The sequence below is a fragment of the Sus scrofa genome, chromosome 1, assembly GCF_054392235.1.
Source record: "Sus scrofa isolate SSC_HxYL_T2T_F1_AM1 chromosome 1, Sscrofa_HxYL_maternal_Yorkshire_Landrace_v2.0, whole genome shotgun sequence".
Classification (NCBI taxonomy): domain Eukaryota; kingdom Metazoa; phylum Chordata; class Mammalia; order Artiodactyla; family Suidae; genus Sus; species Sus scrofa.
Window position 1 is genome coordinate 151,829,825 of NC_139383.1, and position 14,446 is coordinate 151,844,270.

Here is a 14,446-nt window from a genome sequence, read left to right on the forward strand (position 1 = left end):
CCCCCGGCCGGCCTCCTCTCTCCCCACCAGAACCTGGGTCGGCAGTCCCGCCGAGGCCAAGGCCCCCGCTGCTCACCCGCAACCTACAGACACCCTCTGCGCCCGACACCGCGGGCAGGACCCCGCGGAGGCCTCAAGGAGGTAGCCGCAGGCCTGAGAGCCCAGCGGCGCTCACACACACCGCAGGCAGCCCACCCCACACTGGGCCTGCCACTCCCAAGGATTTGCCGCCGGGCACCGGGGGCCCCGGGGCCCCGGGGCTGCCCTCGAGGAGGCCAGCCCCAAGGCTCCTCTCCCCATGGCCCTCCGGGGCCACCGGAGGCCTGCCTGCCCCCACCTGCGCCCCAGGGCTGCACGCACCCAAGGGAGCCAAGGCAACGGGACCCTCCCCCGACGGCCCCTGTGGGAGCCACGTGCCGGACCTCAGTTTGCGATGAGGAGACGGTAGTGAGTTCTCACTCATTTTGTTCAGATTTTCCAAGGAATGCGTTTGTGGGTGTCATCATCGATCCGAGCACGGGCACACCCGCGGGACGGCCACCGCCACAGCCCCCACCGCCGGGACGGCCAGCCAGCTCCCTCCTGGCCGCGGCCCGCAGGCTCCCGAGCCCAACCGCGGGCAAGCAGGTCAGCTCCACCCCCGGGAGCAGAGGGTGCGGGTCCGGGCGCCACACACCGCCCCCCGGGGGCTACCTTGGCGCAGGCCACTGCCGCTTACCATCGCCTACCAGGTGGCCATCGATCCCGCCACCGGCCGCACGCCAACACGCCTCCCTCCGGCAGGAGGGACTGGCCTTCCCGGGGTCGCTCCCGACAGGCTCCGGCTTCCGCTCCCCGCGCTGGCCTCCGTTTCTCCGCCACAGCAGCTGGGTGAGGGCGACAACGGACACGCGCAAGCACGCCTCAGCAAGGGGCCAGGCTGCCCAAGGCACAGGGGCCGTGCCCCCCACCGCCCAGGGCCTGTGGGCAGCCTGGCTGCCACCTGTCCCTGGCCTCCCCCCTCTCACTGGGTGCCAGCAGCCAAAGGGCCACACGAGTGGCCAGCACTGCCCCTTCGCTGGGGCGCCACAGCGCCACGCGGGCTGCCGCCGCCTCGCCACACCCTTCCCCCAGGAACCGCGCCTCCCTCAGGCTCCCTAAGGCCCTGCCCACCCGCACCCCTCCCAGCTTCAGAAGAGTCCACCCCAACCCCGAGTCCGATTCCGCCCCCAGGCCCACCCTGGGGCTCTCCCTCTCACCCCGATGGGAAAACACCCTCGCTCCGGCCACCGACACTGCCTGCCCACGCAGGGAGAGACACACGCGGCCCAGAGTGCTCTGCAGGAGCCTCACCTCAGGACCGCTGACGTGCCCCTGGGGGCAAGGTCTCCGCCCCGAGAGCGGCTCCGCGGGCCCTGGACCCGGGGCGCCCATGGGCACACCTGCACTCCACCCCTGCTATCCCCAGCACGCTCTCAGGACCCCGGGCAAAACACAGACCCTTCTGCTGGACCCTCCGGGACCCCAAGGGCCCTGGAGCCTGTGCGAGACCCCGCAGGGCCGCACCTCGCCCTGACCGCCAATGGCCAGGGGCGTCCCCTGCCGCCAGGCTGTGGGCTCGGGTCGCGCGCCCTTCACCCTCCAGGCCCGCCACACCAGGCCCCCTGGCGCGCGGGACCTGGGTCCCTCAGGCAGGTCTCCCCGGGGCACCCTGGGGACACCGGAGGCCTGCCTGCCCCAAACCCCGCCCCACGGCTGCCGCCTGTCCACCGGACACAACGCAACCCGCACAGACCGCCTGCCGCCGGGCGCCCGGAGCCTGCCACCAGTTGGGCGCTCGGGCCCCACGCAAGGCACACGCCACAGCCCCGCCGCCAGCACCGGAAGGCCCGCCGGGCCCCATGGGACCCTCTCCTTTGCGTGCCACACCCATGCACACCCAGGCCTCCCTACCTCCACCACCAGCATCTCCACGGGAGACGCACTAGACCCTGGGCCCAGCGGGACCCTCGCACCGAAACTCACGCCCCTTCCGCCGCCACCTGCCCCCTTTCCTCCACAGCAGACTCCCTCCTTGCCACCAGCTCCCGCCCGGCACCAGCTCGGCTGGGCTCCAGTCCGCAGGCGTGGCTAGCTCTGCTGGGTATCAACCTCACACTGCCTCCCACTGCGCAACTCCCTGTCCTCCCTCCCCGGGAACACGGCCTCAGCCAGGGCAGGGGCGCCGCACGGCCTCAATGCCCAGCCCCGTGTGTGGACACCTTAGCGGCCCCGGGAGCTGGCCGCGGGCTCACACTTCTCTGCCCCGCCGGCACCCATGACCGGCCAGGGCACAGGCACCCAGCTCCCATTCACGTGCCCGGGACCCCTCCGTCCTGCCTTCCACGCGCCGCCCAAATCTCTGAGGATATCCCACATCATAGCCCAGGCCGCCCTGAAGGCACTGCCGCCCCGGGCACCCAACACTCCCCCTCACGGTGCTCTGCGCACACTGGCCCAGGACCTCTGGCCCTCCTGCACTTCTCTCGACCCCAGTCCGCGGCCGACTCGGCACCGCCCAGGGCCACCTGGCGCCCCACCGCCTCCACGTCTCTGGGAAATGCCGCAGGGGCTCCAGGGTTCTCGATGACCACCAAGGACTCTGCGAGGGAAAGGCACTGGCAGCCCCGCCGACCCCGTGAAGGCCCAGGCCAAGGCGTCCGACCCCGCCCAAACGGCCATCTCGGCAAGGCCCCCCGGCCGGCCTCCTCTCTCCCCACCAGAACCTGGGTCGGCAGTCCCGCCGAGGCCAAGGCCCCCGCTGCTCACCCGCAACCTACAGACACCCTCTGCGCCCGACACCGCGGGCAGGACCCCGCGGAGGCCTCAAGGAGGTAGCCGCAGGCCTGAGAGCCCAGCGGCGCTCACACACACCGCAGGCAGCCCACCCCACACTGGGCCTGCCACTCCCAAGGATTTGCCGCCGGGCACCGGGGGCCCCGGGGCCCCGGGGCTGCCCTCGAGGAGGCCAGCCCCAAGGCTCCTCTCCCCATGGCCCTCCGGGGCCACCGGAGGCCTGCCTGCCCCCACCTGCGCCCCAGGGCTGCACGCACCCAAGGGAGCCAAGGCAACGGGACCCTCCCCCGACGTCCCCTGTGGGAGCCACGTGCCGGACCTCAGTTTGCGATGAGGAGACGGTAGTGAGTTCTCACTCATTTTGTTCAGATTTTCCAAGGAATGCGTTTGTGGGTGTCATCATCGATCCGAGCACGGGCACACCCGCGGGACGGCCACCGCCACAGCCCCCACCGCCGGGACGGCCAGCCAGCTCCCTCCTGGCCGCGGCCCGCAGGCTCCCGAGCCCAACCGCGGGCAAGCAGGTCAGCTCCACCCCCGGGAGCAGAGGGTGCGGGTCCGGGCGCCACACACCGCCCCCCGGGGGCTACCTTGGCGCAGGCCACTGCCGCTTACCATCGCCTACCAGGTGGCCATCGATCCCGCCACCGGCCGCACGCCAACACGCCTCCCTCCGGCAGGAGGGACTGGCCTTCCCGGGGTCGCTCCCGACAGGCTCCGGCTTCCGCTCCCCGCGCTGGCCTCCGTTTCTCCGCCACAGCAGCTGGGTGAGGGCGACAACGGACACGCGCAAGCACGCCTCAGCAAGGGGCCAGGCTGCCCAAGGCACAGGGGCCGTGCCCCCCACCGCCCAGGGCCTGTGGGCAGCCTGGCTGCCACCTGTCCCTGGCCTCCCCCCTCTCACTGGGTGCCAGCAGCCAAAGGGCCACACGAGTGGCCAGCACTGCCCCTTCGCTGGGGCGCCACAGCGCCACGCGGGCTGCCGCCGCCTCGCCACACCCTTCCCCCAGGAACCGCGCCTCCCTCAGGCTCCCTAAGGCCCTGCCCACCCGCACCCCTCCCAGCTTCAGAAGAGTCCACCCCAACCCCGAGTCCGATTCCGCCCCCAGGCCCACCCTGGGGCTCTCCCTCTCACCCCGATGGGAAAACACCCTCGCTCCGGCCACCGACACTGCCTGCCCACGCAGGGAGAGACACACGCGGCCCAGAGTGCTCTGCAGGAGCCTCACCTCAGGACCGCTGACGTGCCCCTGGGGGCAAGGTCTCCGCCCCGAGAGCGGCTCCGCGGGCCCTGGACCCGGGGCGCCCATGGGCACACCTGCACTCCACCCCTGCTATCCCCAGCACGCTCTCAGGACCCCGGGCAAAACACAGACCCTTCTGCTGGACCCTCCGGGACCCCAAGGGCCCTGGAGCCTGTGCGAGACCCCGCAGGGCCGCACCTCGCCCTGACCGCCAATGGCCAGGGGCGTCCCCTGCCGCCAGGCTGTGGGCTCGGGTCGCGCGCCCTTCACCCTCCAGGCCCGCCACACCAGGCCCCCTGGTGCGCGGGACCTGGGTCCCTCAGGCAAGTCTCCCCGGGGCACTCTGGGGACACCGGAGGCCTGCCTGCCCCAAACCCCGCCCCACGGCTGCCGCCTGTCCACCGGACACAACGCAACCCGCACAGACCGCCTGCCGCCGGGCGCCCGGAGCCTGCCACCAGTTGGGCGCTCGGGCCCCACGCAAGGCACACGCCACAGCCCCGCCGCCAGCACCGGAAGGCCCGCCGGGCCCCATGGGACCCTCTCCTTTGCATGCCACACCCATGCACACCCAGGCCTCCCTACCTCCACCACCAGCATCTCCACGGGAGACGCACTAGACCCTGGGCCCAGCGGGACCCTCGCACCGAAACTCACGCCCCTTCCGCCGCCGCCTGCCCCCTTTCCTCCACAGCAGACTCCCTCCTTGCCACCAGCTCCCGCCCGGCACCAGCTCGGCTGGGCTCCAGTCCGCAGGCGTGGCTAGCTCTGCTGGGTATCAACCTCACACTGCCTCCCACTGCGCAACTCCCTGTCCTCCCTCCCCGGGAACACGGCCTCAGCCAGGGCAGGGGCGCCGCACGGCCTCAATGCCCAGCCCCGTGTGTGGACACCTTAGCGGCCCCGGGAGCTGGCCGCGGGCTCACACTTCTCTGCCCCGCCGGCACCCATGACCGGCCAGGGCACAGGCACCCAGCTCCCATTCACGTGCCCGGGACCCCTCCGTCCTGCCTTCCACGCGCCGCCCAAATCTCTGAGGATATCCCACATCATAGCCCAGGCCGCCCTGAAGGCACTGCCGCCCCGGGCACCCAACACTCCCCCTCACGGTGCTCTGCGCACACTGGCCCAGGACCTCTGGACCTCCTGCACTTCTCTCGACCCCAGTCCGCGGCCGACTCGGCACCGCCCAGGGCCACCTGGCGCCCCACCGCCTCCACGTCTCTGGGAAATGCCGCAGGGGCTCCAGGGTTCTCGATGACCACCAAGGACTCTGCGAGGGAAAGGCACTGGCAGCCCCGCCGACCCCGTGAAGGCCCAGGCCTAGGCGTCCGACCCCGTCCAAACGGCCATCTCGGCAAGGCCCCCCGGCCGGCCTCCTCTCTCCCCACCAGAACCTGGGTCGGCAGTCCCGCCGAGGCCAAGGCCCCCGCTGCTCACCCGCAACCTACAGACAGCCTCTGCGCCCGACACCGCGGGCAGGACCCCGCGGAGGCCTCACGGAGGCAGCCGCAGGCCTGAGAGCCCAGCGGCGCTCACACACACCGCAGGCAGCCCACCCCACACTGGGCCTGCCACTCCCAAGGCTTTCCCGCCGGGCACCGGGGCACCGGGGCCCCGGGGCTGCCCTCGAGGAGGCCAGCCCCAAGGCTCCTCTCCCCATGGCCCTCCGGGGCCACCGGAGGCCTGCCTGCCCCCACCTGCGCCCCAGGGCTGCACGCACCCAAGGGAGCCAAGGCAACGGGACCCTCCCCCGACGTCCCCTGTGGGAGCCACGTGCCGGACCTCAGTTTGCGATGAGGAGACGGTAGTGAGTTCTCACTCATTTTGTTCAGATTTTCCAAGGAATGCGTTTGTGGGTGTCATCATCGATCCGAGCACGGGCACACCCGCGGGACGGCCACCGCCACAGCCCCCACCGCCGGGACGGCCAGCCAGCTCCCTCCTGGCCGCGGCCCGCAGGCTCCCGAGCCCAACCGCGGGCAAGCAGGTCAGCTCCACCCCCGGGAGCACAGGGTGCGGGTCCGGGCGCCACACACCGCCCCCCGGGGGCTACCTTGGCGCAGGCCACTGCCGCTTACCATCGCCTACCAGGTGGCCATCGATCCCGCCACCGGCCGCACGCCAACACGCCTCCCTCCGGCAGGAGGGACTGGCCTTCCCGGGGTCGCTCCCGACAGGCTCCGGCTTCCGCTCCCCGTGCTGGCCTCCGTCTCTCCGCCACAGTAGCTGGGTGAGGGCGACAACGGACACGCGCAAGCACGCCTCAGCAAGGGGCCCGGCTGCCCAAGGCACAGGGGCCGTGCCCCCCACCGCCCAGGGCCTGTGGGCAGCCTGGCTGCCACCTGTCCCTGGCCTCCCCCCTCTCACTGGGTGCCAGCATCCAAAGGGCCACACGAGTGGCCAGCACTGCCCCTTCGCTGGGGCGCCACAGCGCCACGCGGGCTGCCGCCGCCTCGCCACACCCTTCCCCCAGGAACCGCGCCTCCCTCAGGCTCCCTAAGGCCCTGCCCACCCGCACCCCTCCCAGCTTCAGAAGAGTCCACCCCAACCCCGAGTCCGATTCCGCCCCCAGGCCCACCCTGGGGCTCTCCCTCTCACCCCGATGGGAAAACACCCTCGCTCCGGCCACCGACACTGCCTGCCCACGCAGGGAGAGACACACGCGGCCCAGAGTGCTCTGCAGGAGCCTCACCTCAGGACCGCTGACGTGCCCCTGGGGGCAAGGTCTCCGCCCCGAGAGCGGCTCCGCGGGCCCTGGACCCGGGGCGCCCATGGGCACACCTGCACTCCACCCCTGCTATCCCCAGCACGCTCTCAGGACCCCGGGCAAAACACAGACCCTTCTGCTGGACCCTCCGGGACCCCAAGGGCCCTGGAGCCTGGGCGAGACCCCGCAGGGCCGCACCTCGCCCTGACCGCCAATGGCCAGGGGCGTCCCCTGCCGCCAGGCTGTGGGCTCGGGTCGCTCGCCCTTCACCCTCCAGGCCCGCCACACCAGGCCCCCTGGCGCGCGGGACCTGGGTCCCTCAGGCAGGTCTCCCCGGGGCACCCTGGGGACACCGGAGGCCTGCCTGCCCCAAACCCCGCCCCACGGCTGCCGCCTGTCCACCGGACACAACGCAACCCGCACAGACCGCCTGCCGCCGGGCGCCCGGAGCCTGCCACCAGTTGGGCGCTCGGGCCCCACGCAAGGCACACGCCACAGCCCCGCCGCCAGCACCGGAAGGCCCGCCGGGCCCCATGGGACCCTCTCCTTTGCGTGCCACACCCATGCACACCCAGGCCTCCCTAACTCCAGCACCAGCATCTCCACGGGAGACGCACTAGACCCTGGGCCCAGCGGGACCCTCGCACCGAAACTCACGCCCCTTCCGCCGCCACCTGCCCCCTTTCCTCCACAGCAGACTCCCTCCTTGCCACCAGCTCCCGCCCGGCACCAGCTCGGCTGGGCTCCAGTCCGCAGGCGTGGCTAGCTCTGCTGGGTATCAACCTCACACTGCCTCCCACTGCGCAACTCCCTGTCCTCCCTCCCCGGGAACACGGCCTCAGCCAGGGCAGGGGCGCCGCACGGCCTCAATGCCCAGCCCCGTGTGTGGACACCTTAGCGGCCCCGGGAGCTGGCCGCGGGCTCACACTTCTCTGCCCCGCCGGCACCCATGACCGGCCAGGGCACAGGCACCCAGCGCCCATTCACGTGCCCGGGACCCCTCCGTCCTGCCTTCCACGCGCCGCCCAAATCTCTGAGGATATCCCACATCATAGCCCAGGCCGCCCTGAAGGCACTGCCGCCCCGGGCACCCAACACTCCCCCTCACGGTGCTCTGCGCACACTGGCCCAGGACCTCTGGCCCTCCTGCACTTCTCTCGACCCCAGTCCGCGGCCGACTCGGCACCGCCCAGGGCCACCTGGCGCCCCACCGCCTCCACGTCTCTGGGAAATGCCGCAGGGGCTCCAGGGTTCTCGATGACCACCAAGGACTCTGCGAGGGAAAGGCACTGGCAGCCCCGCCGACCCCGTGAAGGCCCAGGCCAAGGCGTCCGACCCCGCCCAAACGGCCATCTCGGCAAGGCCCCCCGGCCGGCCTCCTCTCTCCCCACCAGAACCTGGGTCGGCAGTCCCGCCGAGGCCAAGGCCCCCGCTGCTCACCCGCAACCTACAGACAGCCTCTGCGCCCGACACCACGGGCAGGACCCCGCGGAGGCCTCACGGAGGCAGCCGCAGGCCTGAGAGCCCAGCGGTGCTCACACACACCGCAGGCAGCCCACCCCACACTGGGCCTGCCACTCCCAAGGCTTTCCCGCCGGGCACCGGGGCCCCGGGGCCCCGGGGCTGCCCTCGAGGAGGCCAGCCCCAAGGCTCCTCTCCCCATGGCCCTCCGGGGCCACCGGAGGCCTGCCTGCCCCCACCTGCGCCCCAGGGCTGCACGCACCCAAGGGAGCCAAGGCAACGGGACCCTCCCCCGACGTCCCCTGTGGGAGCCACGTGCCGGACCTCAGTTTGCGATGAGGAGACGGTAGTGAGTTCTCACTCATTTTGTTCAGATTTTCCAAGGAATGCGTTTGTGGGTGTCATCATCGATCCGAGCACGGGCACACCCGCGGGACGGCCACCGCCACAGCCCCCACTGCCGGGACGGCCAGCCAGCTCCCTCCTGGCCGCGGCCCGCAGGCTCCCGAGCCCAACCGCGGGCAAGCAGGTCAGCTCCACCCCCGGGAGCACAGGGTGCGGGTCCGGGCGCCACACACCGCCCCCCGGGGGCTACCTTGGCGCAGGCCACTGCCGCTTACCATCGCCTACCAGGTGGCCATCGATCCCGCCACCGGCCGCACGCCAACACGCCTCCCTCCGGCAGGAGGGACTGGCCTTCCCGGGGTCGCTCCCGACAGGCTCCGGCTTCCGCTCCCCGCGCTGGCCTCCGTTTCTCCGCCACAGCAGCTGGGTGAGGGCGACAACGGACACGCGCAAGCACGCCTCAGCAAGGGGCCAGGCTGCCCAAGGCACAGGGGCCGGGCCCCCCACCGCCCAGGGCCTGTGGGCAGCCTGGCTGCCACCTGTCCCTGGCCTCCCCCCTCTCACTGGGTGCCAGCAGCCAAAGGGCCACACGAGTGGCCAGCACTGCCCCTTCGCTGGGGCGCCACAGCGCCACGCGGGCTGCCGCCGCCTCGCCACACCCTTCCCCCAGGAACCGCGCCTCCCTCAGGCTCCCTAAGGCCCTGCCCACCCGCACCCCTCCCAGCTTCAGAAGAGTCCACCCCAACCCCGAGTCCGATTCCGCCCCCAGGCCCACCCTGGGGCTCTCCCTCTCACCCCGATGGGAAAACACCCTCGCTCCGGCCACCGACACTGCCTGCCCACGCAGGGAGAGACACACGCGGCCCAGAGTGCTCTGCAGGAGCCTCACCTCAGGACCGCTGACGTGCCCCTGGGGGCAAGGTCTCCGCCCCGAGAGCGGCTCCGCGGGCCCTGGACCCGGGGCGCCCATGGGCACACCTGCACTCCACCCCTGCTATCCCCAGCACGCTCTCAGGACCCCGGGCAAAACACAGACCCTTCTGCTGGACCCTCCGGGACCCCAAGGGCCCTGGAGCCTGGGCGAGACCCCACAGGGCCGCACCTCGCCCTGACCGCCAATGGCCAGGGGCGTCCCCTGCCGCCAGGCTGTGGGCTCGGGTCGCTCGCCCTTCACCCTCCAGGCCCGCCACACCAGGCCCCCTGGCGCGCGGGACCTGGGTCCCTCAGGCAGGTCTCCCCGGGGCACCCTGGGGACACCGGAGGCCTGCCTGCCCCAAACCCCGCCCCACGGCTGCCGCCTGTCCACCGGACACAACGCAACCCGCACAGACCGCCTGCCGCCGGGCGCCCGGAGCCTGCCACCAGTTGGGCGCTCGGGCCCCACGCAAGGCACACGCCACAGCCCCGCCGCCAGCACCGGAAGGCCCGCCGGGCCCCATGGGACCCTCTCCTTTGCGTGCCACACCCATGCACACCCAGGCCTCCCTACCTCCAGCACCAGCATCTCCACGGGAGACGCACTAGACCCTGGGCCCAGCGGGACCCTCGCACCGAAACTCACGCCCCTTCCGCCGCCACCTGCCCCCTTTCCTCCACAGCAGACTCCCTCCTTGCCACCAGCTCCCGCCCGGCACCAGCTCGGCTGGGCTCCAGTCCGCAGGCGTGGCTGGCTCTGCTGGGTATCAACCTCACACTGCCTCCCACTGCGCAACTCCCTGTCCTCCCTCCCCGGGAACACGGCCTCAGCCAGGGCAGGGGCGCCGCACGGCCTCAATGCCCAGCCCCGTGTGTGGACACCTTAGCGGCCCCGGGAGCTGGCCGCGGGCTCACACTTCTCTGCCCCGCCGGCACCCATGACCGGCCAGGGCACAGGCACCCAGCTCCCATTCACGTGCCCGGGACCCCTCCGTCCTGCCTTCCACGCGCCGCCCAAATCTCTGAGGATATCCCACATCATAGCCCAGGCCGCCCTGAAGGCACTGCCGCCCCGGGCACCCAACACTCCCCCTCACGGTGCTCTGCGCACACTGGCCCAGGACCTCTGGCCCTCCTGCACTTCTCTCGACCCCAGTCCGCGGCCGACTCGGCACCGCCCAGGGCCACCTGGCGCCCCACCGCCTCCACGTCTCTGGGAAATGCCGCAGGGGCTCCAGGGTTCTCGATGACCACCAAGGACTCTGCGAGGGAAAGGCACTGGCAGCCCCGCCGACCCCGTGAAGGCCCAGGCCAAGGCGTCCGACCCCGCCCAAACGGCCATCTCGGCAAGGCCCCCCGGCCGGCCTCCTCTCTCCCCACCAGAACCTGTGTCGGCAGTCCCGCCGAGGCCAAGGCCCCCGCTGCTCACCCGCAACCTACAGACAGCCTCTGCGCCCGACACCGCGGGCAGGACCCCGCGGAGGCCTCACGGAGGCAGCCGCAGGCCTGAGAGCCCAGCGGCGCTCACACACACCGCAGGCAGCCCACCCCACACTGGGCCTGCCACTCCCAAGGCTTTCCCGCCGGGCACCGGGGCCCCGGGGCCCCGGGGCTGCCCTCGAGGAGGCCAGCCCCAAGGCTCCTCTCCCCATGGCCCTCCGCGGCCACCGGAGGCCTGCCTGCCCCCACCTGCGCCCCAGGGCTGCACGCACCCAAGGGAGCCAAGGCAACGGGACCCTCCCCCGACGTCCCCTGTGGGAGCCACGTGCCGGACCTCAGTTTGCGATGAGGAGACGGTAGTGAGTTCTCACTCATTTTGTTCAGATTTTCCAAGGAATGCGTTTGTGGGTGTCATCATCGATCCGAGCACGGGCACACCCGCGGGACGGCCACCGCCACAGCCCCCACCGCCGGGACGGCCAGCCAGCTCCCTCCTGGCCGCGGCCCGCAGGCTCCCGAGCCCAACCGCGGGCAAGCAGGTCAGCTCCACCCCCGGGAGCAGAGGGTGCGGGTCCGGGCGCCACACACCGCCCCCCGGGGGCTACCTTGGCGCAGGCCACTGCCGCTTACCATCGCCTACCAGGTGGCCATCGATCCCGCCACCGGCCGCACGCCAACACGCCTCCCTCCGGCAGGAGGGACTGGCCTTCCCGGGGTCGCTCCCGACAGGCTCCGGCTTCCGCTCCCCGCGCTGGCCTCCGTTTCTCCGCCACAGCAGCTGGGTGAGGGCGACAACGGACACGCGCAAGCACGCCTCAGCAAGGGGCCAGGCTGCCCAAGGCACAGGGGCCGGGCCCCCCACCGCCCAGGGCCTGTGGGCAGCCTGGCTGCCACCTGTCCCTGGCCTCCCCCCTCTCACTGGGTGCCAGCAGCCAAAGGGCCACACGAGTGGCCAGCACTGCCCCTTCGCTGGGGCGCCACAGCGCCACGCGGGCTGCCGCCGCCTCGCCACACCCTTCCCCCAGGAACCGCGCCTCCCTCAGGCTCCCTAAGGCCCTGCCCACCCGCACCCCTCCCAGCTTCAGAAGAGTCCACCCCAACCCCGAGTCCGATTCCGCCCCCAGGCCCACCCTGGGGCTCTCCCTCTCACCCCGATGGGAAAACACCCTCGCTCCGGCCACCGACACTGCCTGCCCACGCAGGCAGAGACACACGCGGCCCAGAGTGCTCTGCAGGAGCCTCACCTCAGGACCGCTGACGTGCCCCTGGGGGCAAGGTCTCCGCCCCGAGAGCGGCTCCGCGGGCCCTGGACCCGGGGCGCCCATGGGCACACCTGCACTCCACCCCTGCTATCCCCAGCACGCTCTCAGGACCCCGGGCAAAACACAGACCCTTCTGCTGGACCCTCCGGGACCCCAAGGGCCCTGGAGCCTGGGCGAGACCCCGCAGGGCCGCACCTCGCCCTGACCGCCAATGGCCAGGGGCGTCCCCTGCCGCCAGGCTGTGGGCTCGGGTCGCTCGCCCTTCACCCTCCAGGCCCGCCACACCAGGCCCCCTGGCGCGCGGGACCTGGGTCCCTCAGGCAGGTCTCCCCGGGGCACTCTGGGGACACCGGAGGCCTGCCTGCCCCAAACCCCGCCCCACGGCTGCCGCCTGTCCACCGGACACAACGCAACCCGCACAGACCGCCTGCCGCCGGGCGCCCGGAGCCTGCCACCAGTTGGGCGCTCGGGCCCCACGCAAGGCACACGCCACAGCCCCGCCGCCAGCACCGGAAGGCCCGCCGGGCCCCATGGGACCCTCTCCTTTGCGTGCCACACCCATGCACACCCAGGCCTCCCTAACTCCAGCACCAGCATCTCCACGGGAGACGCACTAGACCCTGGGCCCAGCGGGACCCTCGCACCAAAACTCACGCCCCTTCCGCCGCCGCCTGCCCCCTTTCCTCCACAGCAGACTCCCTCCTTGCCACCAGCTCCCGCCCGGCACCAGCTCGGCTGGGCTCCAGTCCGCAGGCGTGGCTGGCTCTGCTGGGTATCAACCTCACACTGCCTCCCACTGCGCAACTCCCTGTCCTCCCTCCCCGGGAACACGGCCTCAGCCAGGGCAGGGGCGCCGCACGGCCTCAATGCCCAGCCCCGTGTGTGGACACCTTAGCGGCCCCGGGAGCTGGCCGCGGGCTCACACTTCTCTGCCCCGCCGGCACCCATGACCGGCCAGGGCACAGGCACCCAGCTCCCATTCACGTGCCCGGGACCCCTCCGTCCTGCCTTCCACGCGCCGCCCAAATCTCTGAGGATATCCCACATCATAGCCCAGGCCGCCCTGAAGGCACTGCCGCCCCGGGCACCCAACACTCCCCCTCACGGTGCTCTGCGCACACTGGCCCAGGACCTCTGGCCCTCCTGCACTTCTCTCGACCCCAGTCCGCGGCCGACTCGGCACCGCCCAGGGCCACCTGGCGCCCCACCACCTCCACCTCTCTGGGAAATGCCGCAGGGGCTCCAGGGTTCTCTATGACCACCAAGGACTCTGCGAGGGAAAGGCACTGGCAGCCCCGCCGACCCCGTGAAGGCCCAGGCCAAGGCGTCCGACCCCGCCCAAACGGCCATCTCGGCAAGGCCCCCCGGCCGGCCTCCTCTCTCCCCACCAGAACCTGGGTCGGCAGTCCCGCCGAGGCCAAGGCCCCCGCTGCTCACCCGCAACCTACAGACAGCCTCTGCGCCCGACACCGCGGGCAGGACCCCGCGGAGGCCTCACGGAGGCAGCCGCAGGCCTGAGAGCCCAGCGGCGCTCACACACACCGCAGGCAGCCCACCCCACACTGGGCCTGCCACTCCCAAGGCTTTCCCGCCGGGCACCGGGGCCCCGGGGCCCCGGGGCTGCCCTCGAGGAGGCCAGCCCCAAGGCTCCTCTCCCCATGGCCCTCCGCGGCCACCGGAGGCCTGCCTGCCCCCACCTGCGCCCCAGGGCTGCACGCACCCAAGGGAGCCAAGGCAACGGGACCCTCCCCCGACGTCCCCTGTGGGAGCCACGTGCCGGACCTCAGTTTGCGATGAGGAGACGGTAGTGAGTTCTCACTCATTTTGTTCAGATTTTCCAAGGAATGCGTTTGTGGGTGTCATCATCGATCCGAGCACGGGCACACCCGCGGGACGGCCACCGCCACAGCCCCCACCGCCGGGACGGCCAGCCAGCTCCCTCCTGGCCGCGGCCCGCAGGCTCCCGAGCCCAACCGCGGGCAAGCAGGTCAGCTCCACCCCCGGGAGCAGAGGGTGCGGGTCCGGGCGCCACACACCGCCCCCCGGGGGCTACCTTGGCGCAGGCCACTGCCGCTTACCATCGCCTACCAGGTGGCCATCGATCCCGCCACCGGCCGCACGCCAACACGCCTCCCTCCGGCAGGAGGGACTGGCCTTCCCGGGGTCGCTCCCGACAGGCTCCGGCTTCCGCTCCCCGCGCTGGCCTCCGTTTCTCCGCCACAGCAGCTGGGTGAGGGCGACAACGGACACGCGCA

At 72.2% G+C, this 14,446-nt stretch overlaps 6 non-coding genes across 6 annotated transcripts; all 6 read right to left on the bottom strand.

The window, feature by feature from the left end:
• Nucleotides 1-418: 418 nt before the first annotated feature.
• On the bottom strand, nucleotides 419-512 carry LOC146406603 (small nucleolar RNA SNORD116). The gene has a single exon (XR_014833579.1). It is a non-coding gene; the product is annotated as a small nucleolar RNA SNORD116 (small nucleolar RNA).
• Nucleotides 513-3,129: 2,617 nt separating this feature from the next.
• On the bottom strand, nucleotides 3,130-3,223 carry LOC146406604 (small nucleolar RNA SNORD116). The gene has a single exon (XR_014833584.1). It is a non-coding gene; the product is annotated as a small nucleolar RNA SNORD116 (small nucleolar RNA).
• Nucleotides 3,224-5,839: 2,616 nt separating this feature from the next.
• LOC146406605 (small nucleolar RNA SNORD116) lies at nucleotides 5,840-5,933 on the bottom strand. The gene has a single exon (XR_014833588.1). It is a non-coding gene; the product is annotated as a small nucleolar RNA SNORD116 (small nucleolar RNA).
• Nucleotides 5,934-8,549: 2,616 nt separating this feature from the next.
• On the bottom strand, nucleotides 8,550-8,643 carry LOC146406606 (small nucleolar RNA SNORD116). The gene has a single exon (XR_014833597.1). It is a non-coding gene; the product is annotated as a small nucleolar RNA SNORD116 (small nucleolar RNA).
• Nucleotides 8,644-11,259: 2,616 nt separating this feature from the next.
• LOC146406607 (small nucleolar RNA SNORD116) lies at nucleotides 11,260-11,353 on the bottom strand. The gene has a single exon (XR_014833599.1). It is a non-coding gene; the product is annotated as a small nucleolar RNA SNORD116 (small nucleolar RNA).
• A 2,616-nt stretch (nucleotides 11,354-13,969) lies between these two features.
• On the bottom strand, nucleotides 13,970-14,063 carry LOC146406608 (small nucleolar RNA SNORD116). The gene has a single exon (XR_014833601.1). It is a non-coding gene; the product is annotated as a small nucleolar RNA SNORD116 (small nucleolar RNA).
• Between the last annotated feature and the right edge of the window lie 383 nt (nucleotides 14,064-14,446).